The sequence below is a fragment of the Mus caroli genome, unplaced genomic scaffold (assembly GCF_978045245.1).
Source record: "Mus caroli unplaced genomic scaffold, Mus_caroli_1 scaffold_3, whole genome shotgun sequence".
In the NCBI taxonomy this organism is placed as follows: Eukaryota; Metazoa; Chordata; class Mammalia; order Rodentia; family Muridae; genus Mus; species Mus caroli.
The window spans coordinates 83,772,187-83,791,611 of record NW_028227258.1 but is presented as its reverse complement, the minus strand read 5'-3'; the positions used below and the strand labels follow the sequence as shown (position 1 = coordinate 83,791,611).

Sequence of the window (19,425 nt, the reverse complement as noted above, 5' to 3'; positions counted from 1 at the left end):
ATAAAAGTTCCTACCTTAGTTTCTTTTCCTGTTGCTGTCATTAAAAAAAAAAAGTTATTTAAGTCATTTGTAAACTATGTATTGGTCTCAATTACACTTAGTTTTGCTTTCAAACTCATCATATTCTGTCTCAGGCAAGTTATACACTAATCAGTCTCCTAACATAAATTTTAAAATTATCAGCTTAAGATTTAAGATCAATACAAAACAGTGCAGAGTGGTACCTGTGGTTTAAAAGCCATTCTCACTAACTTTTCTAACTCCACAACTCTAGAGAGCACCTTGATCTGCCTCCATGTTTCATTTTCCCTGTGGCCAAGGGGAATTGGGAGATTTACTTGGCTGGCCTGTAGTGACAGTAGAGTCAGCCTGTGTCTAGTTCACAGAGCATTCCTCTCTGCTGATCTCATTATTTACTGTGTATTCCTCTGTGGCCACTGTCCTAAGCAGTCCCGCTGTTCCACTCCAAGTGGCCAAGGTCTTGGTCAACAAGCAGCCAGCTGCTGCCACAGACACTGCTCTGTGAAGTTGCTCTTTGATACTCCAGGGAAAAAGAGTAGCTGGTGTTATTATTGATTTGCTCCTTGGCTGGATGTTGTGTTGTTGAGTGAAGAGAAAGGCAGGACCAGGGGTAAAGACTCAGTTCTTTTAGTCCCAGCTCTGCTTTGGGCTTTAGCAAGACACCTTCATCTCATAGAACTTGAGATGCACTTGTGAGCTCACCAGTGTCTGTTTCAGCAGCAATGTCAAGAAGCCCAAGAATTCCATAACTTTAAATGGAAGAAATTCTCCAGAATAATATGATTTCTAATTACTGCTTTTATTAGTATTATGTTAGTATGATATGCTGTTAAATGACAATTCTATCTTTTAATGAATTTCAAGCTATTGAAGCACATGGATTCATCAAACTCTTTTTCTTAAAAAAAAAAAGAAGAAGAAGAAGAAGAAGAAGAGAAAGTCAGGCTTGTAAAGCCCTAAATAAATGCATTAACATTCACTTTAGGCTGTAAGAAGGGGCTTAGCTATTAATATGTTCCTCCTTGAAAAAAAATGATATGAAACAGTCCTCAGAAGTAGACACTGATTTATTATAGAAAAGAAAGGTTTGGGTTGGGTATTTTCATTCTCATATATAAGTCAAAGTGCCTGTCAGATTTCTAAATTAAAAGTGCTAATAAAAGATGCAAAATCCTCGCTTTTCTGAATGTGACAGCTCTTTAGCAAAACACTTGTCAGAGCTCACCGAGATGAAAATCCTTGTCTGCAGTCTCTAAATACCATGTTAGATCCTGCCAATTATTTACAGATGTGGATTTGTGTTCATGTATATTTTATAATTCATTAAAAATATATAAAACCATAAAACCCCTTCCTTCAATTCTTCGATTGAGATGCACTGTCACATGGTTTGTAAACGTCTGTACCTTGCACCCTCCACAGGTTGCAAGTTGCCAGAGATGGGGTTGATGCCTATCTAAATAGCCAAGCCAGTCTCAAACTGCCTGCCTGGCTAGTCTTGGAGAAAATCTAGTAAGAATAATAATACTTTTTCTGGTTTGTCAGGAAACTCTTTGGTCATGTTGGCAATCTTGAGGGGTAAGCAGAATGACACCTGCTCCAGATGTTTGCTTTAGGCTCTTCTTCCACAAAGAGTGCAGCCAGTGCTGGCTCTCTGACCTCCTCCATCCCATGTTCCCCAATCTTTCTTTCCTACAGTTTTCCATGAGCAAGACAATACAAGTTAAGCAAAAAGGGTGAATGAAGGAGCTATTTTCCTTTTGTTTTTCTTTCAAGAAAAAAAGTTCTATTATCCAAACCTCTCTTTCCAGTAACTATTTATCCAGTTGTAATACTGGTGATTTACTCAGCCAGGGATAGAATTTATAGCTTCAGCAAATGTCCCTCCCTTCTTGTGCTCTTGTGAAGCAACTGTTATCAACTGAGCACAGCACTATCAACAAGACAGATAAGTGCTTTCCATTTCCCAATTGCATGTGAGCAGGCAGAAAGCAGAGCACTGGCCAACTCGCTGACAATCCTAAAACACGATTTGGAGTCAGGTCACATTGCTGAGGGCTCCAGAGTCATTTGTAATTGGACTTGCTACTAGGTTGCCATAATGGTTTTTCATTTTCCATCAGATTTTTCAGGCCAGATTGCAAAGGAAGTGAAGCCCTTGAGTGGCAGATTTCTACCTGACAGAGTCTAAAATAAATGTTGAATAGCCCGAGCATTCTAGTGGTTTTAATCAAGTCAGTAAAGGTTTTCTCTTATCCCACTGTACAATTCAAATGATGTCCTCACCCTTTCTGTAACCAACGTATAAATACATTTTAAATATCAGAACCATGTTGCTTACAGTTGGGAACCCGTATTTCAGGCTATAGTAAATACTTCAATACAAAATTAGAATGTATTTACATTAAATATAATATGATCAAATTTAGGGAACAGAGGATAACCATTCACTCAAATTAATATAGATATAGATGTCTGTGCATATATATTAATAAATGTGAGCACGTATATGGATCTTGTAACATGTATATAATATATACCATATGCTTATTATGCATAGATACCTTCCTACTCATTCCTACATATGCAGCCATATCTCTCTTCATAATGACTCTGAGCAATGCCGGTTTCTAACAGATTCATATCAGATTCACATATTTCGTTTTATTTTCTCAACGTGTGTAGTGAGATAGAAGTTTGGTTCATTTTCATATATTCATCTGCTAAGTTAATAAGCTATAACCATAAGACATAAAAGTTTCCTCCATTATCTTCTGCCCATTCTGCAACACTATTTCCCTTACACTGAGAAAAGCCCATTTGCCTTCTCATCTGTTTTTCTGCTCCAGAGGTTATATCATTTCACATATGGTCAAGGCCCACCAAACCATTAACGTAGAACTAGGGAAGTCAGATATATGGAGTTACTTTAAATACAAAGGGATATTCAGGTTTTGAAAATGCCCAGGTTCCTATAACATGGATTTTTTTTTCATGACAAAACAACTAGTACTCAGGTCTCAACTCCCATCTGTGAAATTGATGTGAATAAACAGAGCCATACACACCCAACCCCCTCAGAAGCACTTCAGGATCTGAAGTCAGTGTTGCCTTTATGTGCACTGAGCATTGGTAGTATTATAGCAATTTCTTTCTAGAAGAGAGGTGCACAGAGCCTTTCGATGAAACAGATGTAAAGCCCATCACTATTAAATTGGATGATCCAAAAGCACAAGGTAGCAGCAATAGGAGCCCATCTCCCACATTTAGCATCCCAGAGTCCCATTGAGAATGCTGCCTTACTTGAATGGATGAAGAGCAGCCATGAGGAAATGAAATTATGAGGGTCTCTATGGATTGATTATAGTCATTCAGAGAGAGGCTGGGCTTGGAGAAAAGTTCTCAAACTCATATTGTGGAGTAATCAAAGGCTTGTTTGAAATAATTTGATTTGTTCCAGAAAAGAAGAAGCAGGGAATAGAAAACCTCTGGCTTCCCTAAGAGTCTTCATGATTTTATGCAACAGCATACTGTGCAAATTGTACCTCAGCCTTCAGACACCTTCATTTCTGGCATCTGCAGATCTGTAGACAAATTGTCAATTTGAAGGGCAATCAAGCAAAACTGGGGAAGAGTTTAACTTTCTAATGATGTGTAGACTTAACTATTAACTTAGTAGATTTTAGCTAGGATGCTAAGAATATAGGAAAGTGTGAGGCTTTGTTTTTCTTTCTTTCTTTTCTTTTTCTTTATTTTTTTTAATCAATGAGTTCTATTCAGGTTACTTACAGGGACAAAATTGACTCAAAGAATACTACATTATGAAAAGCCCTGCTTGGCATGGGTGACAGCTCACAGCTCACAAAAGCAGGAGACCTTGTCTGAACTTCTCAGCTTGCAGCCAACTCAATACATCTGAGACTGTCTCTTTCAGGTAACTCGAGTAGTCTGAGCCCCTTTGGGGGCTCCCCCTGAACTCTACTTCTTCTAGTCATTGTGGCTTGTTTCTGTTTCTTTGAGCTGACTTGGCTGGTAGGAGAGTGTCTCTCAGAGGTTTTTGCTGCAAATATTGAGGAAGAGTTCTAGTGTATCTGATCAGTTTTAATGGCTGTTGAAGAAATGGCAGCTCTCCTTATAATGGATCTGCTTTAGAGCCCTTTAATAAAGATGAGGCCGAGATGCTAAAAAGTTCAGATTAAAGAGTTAACACTTGAGGCTTCGTTAAACACTGGTCAGTCCTAAAATGAACACATCTTATGGGGATTTTTTTATCCTATTTTAAAAATAAAATAATCAAATTTATGTAAAGACAAATCTATCTTGATGGTTGACAATTATCTTCTTTTTCTTCACCACATCCTTTCTTAAATGCTGACCAAGACCTAAGGTGATACCAAGTCCAAGGTTTATGTCTCCTCCCAAAAGACTCTCCTAGCAGGAAATTGTTTTCATTACCTATAGGAGAAAATTGAACTGTATAAAAGCTATTTCAGTGAGCTGTGGTGTAGATCCATAGCAGAATACCCCGTTCCTAAGACTCATGCACATCTGGGTTTCACTGACAGCATCATTATGAATTTTTAACTTACACAGAAACATACTATTATTCCAACCAGGTATTCTTACATCTGACCTCCAACAACCTCACTGTGCATTATGCTTCTGTCTGGACCACCTGTGCATTCTGGGAAAGCAGAAAGTCAAATGATAATGGTAACCTTAGATCTGTGTGAGTTAAAGTACTATGACCTTAACATAATTTTTCTTTAATTTTAAAGAGCTTTGTTATTAATTACCCACAATTGCTTCAAACACAGTTGTTGGATACATTTATTATAAGAAAATATTAGCATTCATTTCCCTGCACTGTGTTTTCTTTTAGTAGCACCATTGATAGCCCATCAATCTGTGCACTACCATTTTGATACCTGGTGCTTTTATCATGGCCTAGAGCAGCAACAACAGCCAGGAAAGTGCCATTCTAAAATGTCACTTGTTTTTATTTGTTTATTTTTTTCTATAGTTCAAGACAAAAGCTGAAGGACTGCCTTGTTTCATTGGTAAATTTGAGGAGATAAATCTCATGGACTGTTGTCGATTTTCAAATCTTCTTCGTCTCAGCAAATTGTGCAGCAAGAAGAAAATGCACTCAGCTTGAGAGACCAGTTTCAGAGGCAACAATAGACAGAGGTACATTTCTACTAGTGTTCTTCATCACTGACATACAGTAATCCTTCTTTATTCGTAACAGAACTGCTTTGCTTTCAGAACAAGGCAGCTTTCCTTTCTATCAGAGACAAGCAATCTATACTCTCTGATCTATTCATCCACCAATTAATCCATTGATTTTTTCCCCATCTATAGAAACAACAGTCATAAAAAGTCACACATGCAATAGAAATCCAAGATAGAGTTTACAAGCTTTCTATGAATAAGATCATTAATAAAAATGATAATCTGTTAATATTAGTTCCACCTCTGTGGCTTCTTTCACATTCCCCAGCAGAATATTGACATCTTGTTATAGAAGTGCACCCAAATCCATGAGAATGATCGAAAGGCTTCTAAAAAGTGACGAACCATAGGAAAGTGAGAGCAGTTTTTATTTGGTTTGGTTTGGTTTGGTTTGGTTTGGTTTGGTTTGGTTTTTGCTGAAATTATTTTTTATTTCTGAAAAGCTTACTTTTTTTAATTTTAGGATAAACATTTATTCACTCATTCTTCTTTCATGTATTCTATCCTGATCACAGTTTTCACATCCTCTACTCCAACCAGCCCCTCCCCCATCTACCTTTCCCCCATGTTTCCATTTCATAGATATTCCTGGATGTAGGGGGGCCTCCCCTTTCTTAAAGGAAATGGTGGAGGAGAACACTTTTATGTTGTGTGTGTTGTTGTGTTTTATGTTGTGTTTTATGTTGTGTGAGTCCTACTTCACCTGTTTATTGCTTCCTTTTTGCATTTTGTTGGATCACAAGTATGCTTTACCTGAAAGCAATGGAAGTGTGAAGTTCAGGACTGAGAAAATTTTACTAAATTTATGACCAACAAAAGAAAATATACTCAGTATAAATAGAAGAAATCAACTATAATGAAAATTTGAATTTCTCTTGTATGAAGAAGAAATAAAACAAGAAAGTTACATGGTTATAGAGGATGAAACTTTACTCAGGCAGTGATGACCAACAGCATGGCTGAGTGAGCCAATGTGTCGGCTACAATCCAATTAACCAAATATTATTAGTTTTCACAGTTTATCTGATGAAAAACAATATAGCACCAATGCTTCTGAAAATTAAATTTAAATTTTGGGTCGAGTAACACATGTAAATAGTGAGATAAAAGAACATGTCTTTTATTAATAATGAGATAAAAGAACATGTCTTTTATTCTCAAAAGCTGAGTTTTCTTTGTGATCCTTACTAAATATTGCATCAAGCAATCTAAATGCTTTAAACTGAAGCTCCCCTGGAGATATTATATGTCAACCCTGCAGTGATTAACCATCCTGTAAGGGAAAGTCTACATTGGAAATATCAAAAGCTAAACAAGATTTTAATTTTCTGAAGAAAAAAACAGCAACTAGTTATCTAGGAATCATATCAGGAAACAGCTATCTTCTGGAGATTAAAAGTGATGTCAATCAACCAATTAAGAGGACGGTTAAAGAGAGGAAGAGTTTGCCCACAGTGTAAAAAGTTGAGGAGCTGCGTCTGGTGAGGGTCTTCTTAGAAGATTAGCTGGAGTGGTTCAGGTCTCACACAGGAAGCACAGATTTATGTAACCCTTCTGCTCTCATTCTCTCTCTCTCTCACAGACACACACACACACACACCTACCTCATGGTCAATTATTGTGGCTCTAATTTTATGAATTAATCTAATATTAGTCACTCCCAGCAGATTTACTTGAAATACTATAGTCAGGTGATGTTTCAATCTTCATAACAAGGATGAAGCTTCAACACTATTTTCAAAATGAAAAAAAAAATGTATTCAAACCACAATAGACCATGTTATCTGACTATATATTTACTTTGTTCTCAGTACTGTTTTCTCTACCAATATAAGTATTTTCCCCAGATGTTTGCCCTATTTTCCCAAAACTGACACATCAAAAGAAGCTGATTTCTGGTATCACTTTGCCTCTCTTGCCTCACCAGAATAAAGAACAATTCCCAAGTGTGTTTCAGAAAATATCACTGAATGTTATCATTGAATGTTTCACAATAACTTTGTATGAGAGCAAATGCCATTGCTCTCAATGACATAACTATTCACTTTAGGAGTAATGAACAAATTAAACCTAATACAAATAGAAGAAAAATAATGAAATGTTATACAGAAATTAATGGAACTGAAACAGCAAATGAAAACAGAAAAAAAAAATCAATGAAACTAAGTCAGTTCTTTGAAAATCTGTATAAAAATAATAAAAATCTAAGCTCACTAATCTAGAAAAGGAACCAAGACAAAATTTACCACTATGAGCAATGAACTGGAAGGACCACTGCCCTGCCTATGGACATCAGAAGGCAATGAACAGCTCTCTACCCACGGTTCTGACTACTTACATGAAATGATCAAATCCTCTAAGCTACAAAATCACAATAAATTATAAATAGATAAACTGAGTATCTGCACTTCCATCAAAATAATTCAATTTGTATTTTTTCAGTCTTAAAAAGCATATCATCAGCTCCAGATTGTTTCATTAATTTAATTTTTAATTATCCTTTTAAAAAAATAATAGTAATTTGTACAGAATCTTCCAAAAAATAGGTATAAAACTTCCCCACTCATCTGTAAAACACAGCACCTACTATGGCCTAGACAAATATCCACAAAAATCCATTTTTTAGTCTTGGTTCTTACTGCTCTCATTCCCTTGGAAGCCATTTATACCATTAGTTGGCTTTGGCCTGATGGGAAGAAGTAGGGCCATTGGTAGCATCACCTTGCAAAGGATTATTAGAATACTGGTCCCTACCTCTCTCCTCCTCCTCCTCCTCCTCCTCCTCCTCCTCCTCCTCCTCCTCCTCCTCCTCCTCCTTCTTCTTCTTCTTCTTCTTCTTCTTCTTCTTTTTGGTTTTTTGGTTTTTTGGTTTTGTTTTTCAAGACAGGGTTTCTCTGTGTAGCCCGGGCTGTCCTGGAACTCACTCTATAGACCAGGCTGACCTCGAACTCAGAAATCTGCCTGCCTCTGCCTCCCAGTGCTGGGATTAAAGGTGTGTGCCACCACTGCCTGGCTCCTACCTCTTTTCTTGATGCCAAATATACATACCTTTACTCAGTCATCTCCTACCATGATGATCAATGAAATAAATTGGCCACAAACTCTGGAAGTATGAATTGAAATAACTTTTATTCTTTTAAAATTAGTCATCTTAGTATTTTGCTACAGCAATAGAAACATGGCCTACCTATGGTCCTAAAATTAAAACTAGATACGGTTATTACTAGGAAATCTTAGCCTTTGTGAATATAGACAGTAAAGTACCTAACACTATGTTGTCAAATCTAGCTCAGCAATGCATAAGAAGGAAATCTCTCACATTTATTAGGTAATTAGCAGCCTCTTGAATGTATGGTGTTTGTTTTAAATGTTTGAGTAATAGTTAGAAACTGGTTTTCACACAGATTTCTGTAGTGATTTACATGATCATATTTTCTTTTCATCTCTTCTGTGATATACTTCACTGGTTAACTTATGAATGTGATTCAAGTTTGAACTGAACCTAGAATTGAAAACAAGATATGATACTCCCTTTTCCCATCACTATTCAATGGAGTACTAGAATTCTTAGGTAGCATAATAAATAAAAGGGGATAGAAAGCAAGTTTTTACAGAGTTAATGATAGAAATAAACTATCTGTTGACAGGTGATATTATTATGTAAATATATAAAAGTCAGTTTTTTTAACTCTGAGCAAATACTGAAAACAGCAAAGTCATTTGGTATAAGGTCAACATTCAATAGTCAATTGTTTTCCTGCATAGAAAGAAAGGAGTTTTTGAACATTAAATTTTTAAATAGCATTTATAATTACACAAAAAAGATGAAATTGTGAGATAATTTACAATTGGCTCTCCACATTGAAAGGGAAAAAAAGGATAGAAGTGAAGTAAGGAAAGAGAGATATGTAGAGGAAGCAATAGAAATGGAGGGAAGGAGGAAGGGAGAGAGTAAAGGGAGAGGAAGTGAGGGAAGAGAAAGGGGAAGATGGAGGGAGGGAGGAACACCCTGTACATAAACATTAACTCAAAGCTGAACCACATATGTGTAAAAATAAAAGTCAGTAAGTCTGACATACAATGAGGAATTGTTGAGGTAACAATGAGTCATTAAATATAATTTAACACCCAAAATACAATGAATGAAAGAAAACTGGTTTAAGCTGTTGTGGTGGTTTGAATAAGCTTGGCTCATGGGAAATTACAATCGAAAATGAGGTATGGCTTTATTGGATTAGTTGTAACCTCGTTGGAGGAAGTGTATCATTGTGGATGAGGGCTTCAATGTCCTAAGCTCAAGCATTGCCATGTGCAGAATGATAGCTTCTTCCAAGCTGCCTGTGAGACACTATCTCTTGGCTGCAGTCAGATCAAGATGTAGAACTTTCAGCTCCTTATCCAGAATCATATCTGCCTGGACACTGTCATGTTTCCCACCTTGATGATATTGGACTGAATCTTTAAACCTGGAAACCAGCCCCAATTAAATGTTGTCCATTATAAGAGTTACCTTGGGCTGGGCATTGATGGTGAATGCCTTTAATCCCAGCACTTGGGGGGGCAGAGGCAGAGGCAGATGGATTTCTGAGTTAGAGGCCAGCCTGGTCTACAGAGTGAGTTCCAGGACAGCTATACAGAAAAAGCCTGTCTTGAAAACAAAACAAAACAAAACAAAACAAAACAAAACAAAACAAAACAAAACAAAACAAAACAAAACAAAAAGTTACCTTGGTTATGATGTCTCTTTACAAAACAGTTGGAATTTTAAATTTTCCCAACATAATATTTTTATTAATCATTTGGGAATTTTGTATAACCTATCCCAATAATACTTGCTTCCCATTCCTCCCAGATCCAATGCCCCAACCTTGTTCCCTCATCCTCAAAAAGAAAAATATACCAAGTCCAATTTTTTTTGCCTATATATTCATTTGAGCATGGTCAAACTCCCAGTAGCGAAGCTGTAAAAGATAACTGAATCCTGGTACCAGATATACTTCAGCATCTTTATCTTAATTTTTAATGATTCTTTTCCATAGCTTTTATCTGGAGTCTTTTTTCCCACACTGAGGGGCAGGTAAGTCACAGAAGCCTTCAATGTCTCTCATTTTCAGTTCTGAGTCTGCAGTCATTGATTCCACTGCAAAAGAAGACTCCTTACCCAGGAGAAGCTGGCAGCAACACTGGTCGTGGTTTCAGGCAGTGGCATGGACCACAGACATGGCTTCCAGCTTCAGCATAAATAACAGACATCAACATGGCCTCCCACTTCAGCACAGACCAGGGACATCAACCTGATCTCCTGTAGCAGCCCTGATCTCAGACATAAACATGGCGTCCAGGTACAACATGGATCACTCTGGCAGTTCCTCAGAAAATTGGACATAGTACCACCAGAGGATCCCGCAATACCTCTCCTGGGCATATATCCAGAAGATGTTCCAACAAAATATGTTCCAACAGGTAAGAAGAACACATGCTGCACTGTGTTCTTAGCAGCCTTATTTGGAAAGAACCCAGATGCCCCTCAACAGAGGAATGGATACAGAAATTGTGATACATTTACACAATGAAGTACTACACAGCTATTAAAAATAATGAATTTATGAAATTCCTAGGTAAATGGATGGACCTGGAGGGCATCATCCTGAGTGAGGTAACCAAATCACAAAAGAACTCACATGATACATACTCACTGATAAGTGGATATTAGCCCAGAAACTTAGAATACCCAAGATATAAGAAACAATTTGGGAAACACATGAAACTCAAGAAAAACTAAGAACAAAGTGTGGATACTTTGCCCCTTCTTAGAATTGAGAACAAAACACCCATGGAAGGAGCTACAGAGACAGTTTGGACCTGAGACAAAAGGATGGACCATCTAGAGACTGCCATATCTGGGGATCCATCCCATAATCAGCCTCCAAACGCTGACACCACTGCATCCATTAGCAAGATTTTGCTGAAAGGTCCTTGATATAGCTGTCTCTTTTGAGACTATGCCGGGGCCTAGCAAACACAGAAGTGGATGCTCACAGTCAGCTATTGGATGGATCACAGGGCCCCCAATGAAGGAGCTAGAGAAAGTACCCAGGGCTAAAAAAGATCTGCAACCCTATAGGTGGAATAATAATATGAATTAACTCCGGAGCTCGTGTCTCTAGCTGCATATGTATCAGAAGATGGCCTAGTCAGCCATCAGTGGAAAGAGAGGCCCATTGGTCTTGCAAACTATATATGCCTCAAACTATATATGCCTCAAACTATATATGCCTCAAACTATATATGCCTCAGTACAGGGGAACACCAGGGCCAAGAAGTGGGAGTGGGTGGGTAGGGGAATGGGGGTGAGGGTATGGGGGATTTTGGGGATAGCACTAGAAATGTAAATGTAGAAAATACCTAATTAAAAAAAAGAATATTTAATCACAGATGCAAAAAATTAAAAGTTAAAATCAAAAATCTGCTGAAGTTGAAAAGTAAGAAAATAACCCAATAATCAGAGGGAGAAAAATCTTAACAAATTACAGAATACCTGGTCAGGAGCAGGAGCATCTGTAGCCATGTGAGACATCATCTGCCTAAATGGAAATGTTGATCAAACAACACTGACACCAACAGGAGCTATTGAAATTCAAATTGTGACAATGTCAATGTCATGTCGATATTTGAAACACGTGAGTCTCCATCATTGCTGCTGTGACTGAGCACTATTATAGAAACTTTGAAAAGGCTCTGATAGCATCATATAAGGCTTAACATAAATTTGACCACAAAATTACACTCCAGTTATATACAACTGATTTGAAAACAAAAAAAAAATCTAGAAGCATTTATATTATCTTTATTCATATTTATGAAAAGTAGAAGCTCACAAGACTGTTCATTTATATTTTAAAAATAAGTAAATGGATAACACAAATAGAATAGATTGTCACAAAATGTAGTCTGTTCAAAGCTATGATCAATTCATAATGCAAACTGAATGAATTTTAAATATATATTGCAAATTTAGGGACACCAGTCTGAAATAACACTCTACTTACATACTCTGGAAAATGTAAAACTGTAGAGAAATAAAAGAGATCAATGGATACTTATACCTTGGAGTGGAGATGGGGGCTTAATTTAATAAACCACATGGAATTCTTCTCTGGTGTAATTGTTTCGGGTGATAAACAATGATAGACACATGACAGTATGCATTTGTCAAAACATGATTCTTGATCACAGAAAGTCAACCTTACTATATGCAAATAATCAAATAAAAAAAAATCAGTGAGTTTAGTGGTGCTAAGGTTTAACACAGAGTGTGATAAAGCCCTGGACTAGTACAATACAGAAAATGACTGCCATATCCGGGGATCCATCCCATATTCAGCCTCCAAACGCTGACATCATTGCATACACTAGCAAGATTTTGCTGAAAGGACCCAGCTATAGCTATCTCTTGTGAGACTCTGCCAGGGCCTAGCAAACACAGAAGTGGATGCTCATAGTCAGCTACTGGATGGATCACAGGGCCCCCAATGGGGGAGCTAGAGAAAGTACCCAAGGAGCTAAAGGGGTCTGCAACTCTATATGTGGAACAACAATATGAACTACCCAGTACCCCCCAGAGCTCGTGTCTCTAGCTGCATTTGTATCAGAAGATGGCCTAGTCGGCCATCAGTGGAAAGAGAGGCCCATTGGTAGTGCAAACTTTATCTGCCTCAGTACAGGGGAACGCCAGGGCCAAGAAGTGGGAGTGGGGGGAAGGGGAGGAGTGGGTGGTTGAGCGGGTGAGGGACTTTTGGGATAGCATTGGAAGTGTAAATGAAATAAATACCTAGTAAAAAAAAAGAAAATGGCATCTCTGTTGCAGATGAGAGGAAGAAGCTCCGGTGTGAGCAGTGTGGGAAATGAAGACCACTGTTTTTACAGAATATTGAAAAATGACTGCATATTGATGTAACAAAGCATTCAACAAACACAATTGAGAGTTCACAAGCATGCAACAGAAAATATAGATAGTCTTGCATCCAGAGATGGAGACTAACTCCCTAATTTTTAAATATGTAGTGAGAATTGCCATTTTCTACCAGTAATATAGTCTGTAATGGAGACTGAAAGACTGAATGGTATGAAGAAACCTGACAGGTACTATGTAACAGGTGATGAAGGTGAAAACTGTGTAAGTCATGTTGAAAGTATAGTCTTGGTGTGACTTCATAAAATAGGTTCTTATTTCTTTAGCCTTTTCACAAAAGTATAAAAACTCCAGCTTCTTCATGAAAATAGAAATTACAGGCAAAACCCAAAATGATTACAAATTAGCTGACCAGGATTCTTTGAAACTTCCTAGGTTCCTGAAATTAGGAAGTTATCATAGAGAAGATGGTCCATGAAGAGTCTGCCATCACACATGATGGTTTGCCTGCACTGGATGCTGGGAAAGAAAAACATAATAAGATGAGTCAAATACAATTTCAACTGATATAATATTATATTTGTTCATTAATTATTTTGATAATTAATACATAATAAATAAAGTATTATGTATGAATACTATGTTTAAGTTATGAGAAATCTCTTATCCTAGTTTGTTTTCAACTGAGAAAAAAATAACTAAAAGCAACCCTGGTAGGAAAGGATTTATTTGGCTTACACATCCCATTCACAGTTCAACATTAAGGAAAGCCAAGGCAGGGACTCAAGGCAGCAGCAATTTGGAAATAAGAACTGAAGCACGGACCAGACCTAGGAACCCTGCCTACTAGCTTTCTCTCCATGACATTTTACTCAACATGATTTTTTTTATACACCTAAAATTTATTTATTTTATATTTTTATGTGTAGCAGTGTTTTGCTTGCACATAAATGCATGTTTGGTATCCCAGAGTTCAGGAACTCGAGTTATGAGTGGTTGTGAGTTACCATGTCAGTATTGGGAATAAAATCTGGGTTCTCTACAAGAGCAGCATGTGTTCTTAACCATTGAGCCATCTATCAAATCCTTAGCCTGATTTCTCATAACATTCAGGTCTGCCTGTTCAAGAATGACATTGCTCATTGTGGGCTGGACCCTTGCACAAAAACCATTAATCAAGAATGCCTCACAGATTTGCCTACAGAGAATCTGGTGGAACATTTTCTTTTTTTTTTTAATTTTTAATATTTTTTATTACATATTTTCCTCAATTACATTTCCAATGCTATCCCAAAAGTCCCCCATAGCACCCCCACTTCCCTACCCACCCATTCCCATTCTTTTGGCCTTGGCATTCCCCTATATTGGGGCATATAACGTTTGCAAGTCCAATGGGCCTCTCTTTCCATTGATGGCCGACTAGGCCATCTTTCGATACATATGCAGCTAGAGACAAGAGCTCCGGGGTACTGGTTAGTTCATCATGTTGTTCCAACTATAGGGTTGCAGATCCCTTTAGCTCCTTGGGTACTTTCTCTAGCTTCTCAATTGGGAGCCCTGTGATACGTCCAATAGCTGACTGTAAGCATGCACTCCTGTGTTTGCTAGGCCCCTGCATAGTCTCACAAGAGACAGCTATATTTGGGTCCTTTCAGCAAAATCTTGCTAGTGTATGCAATGGTGTCCACGTTTAGAAGTTGATTATGGGATGGATCCCTGGATACGGCAGTCTCTAGATGGTCCATCCTTTCATCACAGCTCCAAACTCTGTCTCTGTAATTCCTTCCATGGGTGTTTTGTTCCCAATTCAAAGAAGGGGCACAGTGTCCACATTTTGGTCTTCATTCTTCTTGAGTTTCATGCGTTTAGCAAATTGTATCTTATATCCTGGGTATCCTAAGTTTTGGGCTAATATCCACTTATCAGTGAATACATATTGTGTGAGTTCCTTTGTGATTGTGTTACCTCACTCAAGATGATGCCCTCCAGGTCCATCCATTTGGCTAGGAATTTCATAAATTCATTCTTTTTAATAGCTGAGTAGTACTCCATTGTGTAAATGTACCATAATTTCTGTATCCATTCCTCTGTTGAGGGACATCTGGGTTCTTTCCAGCTTCTGGCTATTATAAATAGGGCTGCTATGAACATAGTGGAGCATGTGTCCTTCTTACCGGTTGGGACATCTTCTGGATATATGCCCAGGAGAGGTATTGCTGGATCCTCCGGTAGTACTATGTCCAATTTTCTGAGGAACCGCCAGACTGATTTCCAGAGTGGTTGCACAAGCTTGCAATCCCACCAACAATGGAGGAGTGTTCCTCTTTCTCCACATCCTCGCCAGCATCTGCTGTCACCTGAATTTTTGATCTTAGCCATTCTGACTGGTGTGAGGTGGAATCTCAGGGTTGTTTTGATTTGCATTTCCCTGATGATTAAGGATGTTGAACATTTTTTCAGGTGCTTCTCTGCCATTCGGTATTCCTCAGGTGAGAATTCTTTGTTCAGTTCTGAGCCCCATTTTTTAATGGGGTTATTTGACTTTCTGGAGTCCAACTTCTTGAGTTCTTTATATATATTAGATATTAGTCCCTTATCTGATTTAGGATAGGTAAAGATCCTTTCCCAATCTGTTGGTGGTCTTTTTGTCTTATTGATGGTGTCTTTTGCCTTGCAGAAGCTTTGCAGTTTCATGAGGTCCCACTTGTCAATTCTCGATCTTATAGCACAAGCCATTGCTGTTCTATTCAAGAATTTTTCCCCTGTGCCCATATCTTCAAGGCTTTTCCCCACTTTCTCCTCTATAAGTTTCAGTGTCTCTGGTTTTATGTGAAGTTCCTTGATCCACTTAGACTTGACCTTAGTACAAGGAGATAGGAATGGATCGATTCGCATTCTTCTACATGTTAACAACCAGTTGTGCCAGCACCATTTGTTGAAAATGCTGTCTTTCTTCCACTGGATGGTTTTAGCTCCCTTGTTGAAGATCAAGTGACCGTAGGTGTGTGGGTTCATTTCTGGGTCTTCAATTCTATTCCATTGGTCTATTTGTCTGTCACTATACCAGTACCACGCAGTTTTTATCACAATTGCTCTGTAGTAAAGCTTTAGGTCCGGCATGGTGATTCCACCAGAGGTTCTTTTATCCTTGAGAAGAATTTTTGCTACAGGAACATTTTCTAAAGGGAAGTTCCCTCTTCCAAAACACTGTGAAAAGGTGAAAAAAAAAACCTACAGAGCCTGTCCTCATAAATTTTCAATTCATACAAAAGTTTTCTAAAACAAAAACATGCAGTACTCTTGGTATTCCTCACAAGTTAAACACAAATTTGGACTAAATCGACAACATTTTAACTGTCTAAGAACTATCTATCCTTGTTTCCAACATAATTATTAAACACATAAACTTAGAGAAGAGATTGACAAAGTTTACATTAAAAAAACTCATTAATTATTTTAAAGTATTTATAACAGCATTATATTCCCAAAAAGGAAAGAACAGGAAATCAAAACTTCATGAAAGTACATCCTGATCTGAAGGTTTTTCTTAGAAATGTTTTTGCATAGAAGGAACTTCCAATCGAAATATTATGATGAGAATGTATCCTGATCCAAAGACTTATGAGAAAACACAGAGATCTATAAGAAGATGGAGAGGGAGCAGAAGAAAGAGATTGAAATCCATGAGACATTTAATGAAATCAGGAGCTACAGAGTAAGGAACACCAGGTGTAGCCTTCTGCTACTAGAAGAGAGGTAGAGTCTGGGAAGGGTCTGAGAGCCCTGAGAGGCATACAGTCCTGCCAATGATTTGGGTTCAGAATTTAGGCTCCTAGTGTTGTGCAAGTATAACTTTCTATTATTTAATGGCACTTTGTAGTAGTTTGTGACACTAGTCAAGAAAGCTAGTATACGCAGGTTCACAGAGTAGGCTACACCAGTGCAAATGACTTCATGTTGCCACTCTCATCTGTGTGTTGGTTCTTTATTGTGAAGCAATGCCAGGATGCTGAAGGCTACAGAAGTATTCTAATGAGCACTTTGATTTTTAAACCCCTGCAACGTCACACTGGGTTATCTTCTCCTCTCAGGCCTATCTCTCACTCTTATCTCTGCCTAGTAAATTGTTCTATTTGGATGAAGGGCTTTCCATTTAATTAAAAATTCCTTTCATGATTAAATTATTTTTTCTAGGCCTAAGAGTCCACTTTTAGCTTGTTAACCTCATTATGTCCATGAAACCCCTTTGCTGAAATTCTAAAGCTCCACTCATTTACTTTTTGACAAAAGAGGAAAAATACATACTGGCCAAGCGTCCTAAGGATCTTTAAATCTTTATCTGGTCAAGAAGTGGGAACTCTTTTCTTTCCCAGAATACAGAAAATGTCTTCTATTCTGCTCTTCTCAACATTATCTTTCATTTCGCAGACCCGTGTCGTGCCTCAGCTATTCCAAGGTAGTCTCCTAGGAAAAGGGCAAGCCTAATTTTCCAGCTCTCAGAAGAAAGGCCAGAGAACACTGGCTCTTTCCATTCAGTCATTCCTATTCCCTGATTTAAGTAACTTTGAGATATATTAAGATAAATAGGAAAGAAAATGAGTTTTTAACAATGAGAATAAGAGAGTGCCTTTTCAGCAAGATATTTGAGTTCATACAGTAGAAAAATGATTTTGCAGCTCTGAAAGACAGAATCACTGCAAAGGTAAAAAAAAAAAAAAAATCTAGTTTTAGTCAAGATGAAGAGGGATGGAAATTTCCATACAAAATAAATGTCTGCAAGGCCAACGCACACTGCTGTTGTAGGTAAAGCCAGAAGCCGTGAAGAGTAAATAGCAAGGCAGCAGTAAGAGTCATATAATGCAGGTCATTACCTTTACAGAAAACTAATTGCAGTAACCTGCTTAGCATTTGCCTTCAATATTGTTGAGAAAAATGAGAGTAGCTCTAACATGCTAAGCCTGGTGAGTGAATGGCACACTCGGCAGCCAGTCTCTCCTGACACTCACTCTTATTCTCTGAACACTGTTAGCTGCTTATTTTCATAACAATACATAAAGTTATAATTTCACATGCTCTGTGGGTCAACATTTATTTGGTATTTGTAATATAACAGATGTCAACGTAATGTACCAGTGCCTACTATTACAATGTGAATAGAATATGTGTCAGTAAACAGCAATGATGATATATGAAGCAGCATTCAAATCGGAGTTCATTTCTGAGGACTCAGGTAACTATCACCGTCCACCCCACTGCAGGTGAGTTGAGCAAGGGTCGTCATTCGCCATATTTCTTCATATTCTTCTCCTTAGCTTGTATTCATTTTAAGTTGGAGGTCTGTAAAAACCAGTGTGCAGATGGAAATCTGATTACAGGAAATTTCCCAAGCACATTTGCTGCTTACTTTGATCTGGAATGATCTCTAAGGTCAAAAGCTTGGTGCTATTAGAAGATGCTGAAACTTTGAAGAGTTAAGCCTAATGGGAGCTCTTTTGATCATTAGGGAGTTGTGGAGCTAGTGTCTAAACAAAGGGGCCAGCCAGGTGAAAACTAGACCATCTGAAGCCATGAGCCAAATAAGCTATAGAAATCCACTTACATGTCGGCAGTGGCTCTAGATCCTGCGTGGTAGGTATCCTTAGCTTCTGCAACAGCTGACTGCTTATGAGTGGCAGTCAGCTTCTGCCTAATTCTGTGATTGGTAAACAACAGGCAAATTTACAGGAGCAAATTAATGAGTAGCATGTAGTAGCAAAGAAACTCAGAAAAATATGGTAAAACATTTATCTTACTACAATAGAACAGTAGTCAATATTACTATGATAGAGACCCCTCATTCTCATATCTTCCCAGTGCATTCTATTCTGCTGTAGTTCTTAATGTGTTATTAAGGCAAATAATATCAGCATTTTAGTTCCTAAAATCACAGAAGTTTTATGACTTAACATATATTTTGCTTTATATTATAAAACTGAATGTTATTGTAAAAATAAGACATATACTCCAAGGATAAGCTTCATAACTTCATGTTTTCTGAATTTGTCCAAAGTTGCACACTTGAGAAACACTGTTTTCCCATCATTATTTTATTTTAACTACATAAAGTGAAAACACTTGCAGAAAAAATTTCTAAACTCAATAATAAAATATTGTGAGAATTAAGATAAAGGACACATTTAAAGATCAATCTAAGAAAATGATCATTCTATATAAGTTTTAATAATTGTAATGATTCAATGAATTCTCATTTCCAAATC

The 19,425-nt window shown here is 37.6% G+C and overlaps 1 long non-coding RNA gene across 12 annotated transcripts in view; it reads right to left on the bottom strand.

The window, feature by feature from the left end:
* Positions 1–10,224: 10,224 nt before the first annotated feature.
* Positions 10,225–19,425, bottom strand: part of LOC147005611 (uncharacterized) — a 139,762-nt gene continuing 130,561 nt past the window's right edge. For 6 of the 12 annotated variants that reach the window (XR_015046719.1, XR_015046718.1, XR_015046729.1 and 3 more), the window contains 2 exons: positions 18,768–18,860; positions 10,225–13,687 (listed from right to left, as the gene is read on the bottom strand). This is a non-coding gene — a long non-coding RNA (uncharacterized LOC147005611). Of the gene's footprint in view, positions 13,688–17,957; positions 18,506–18,767; positions 18,861–19,425 lie in introns of those variants that run through there. The other 6 variants (XR_015046724.1, XR_015046721.1, XR_015046732.1 and 3 more) reach the window with 2 other exon arrangements.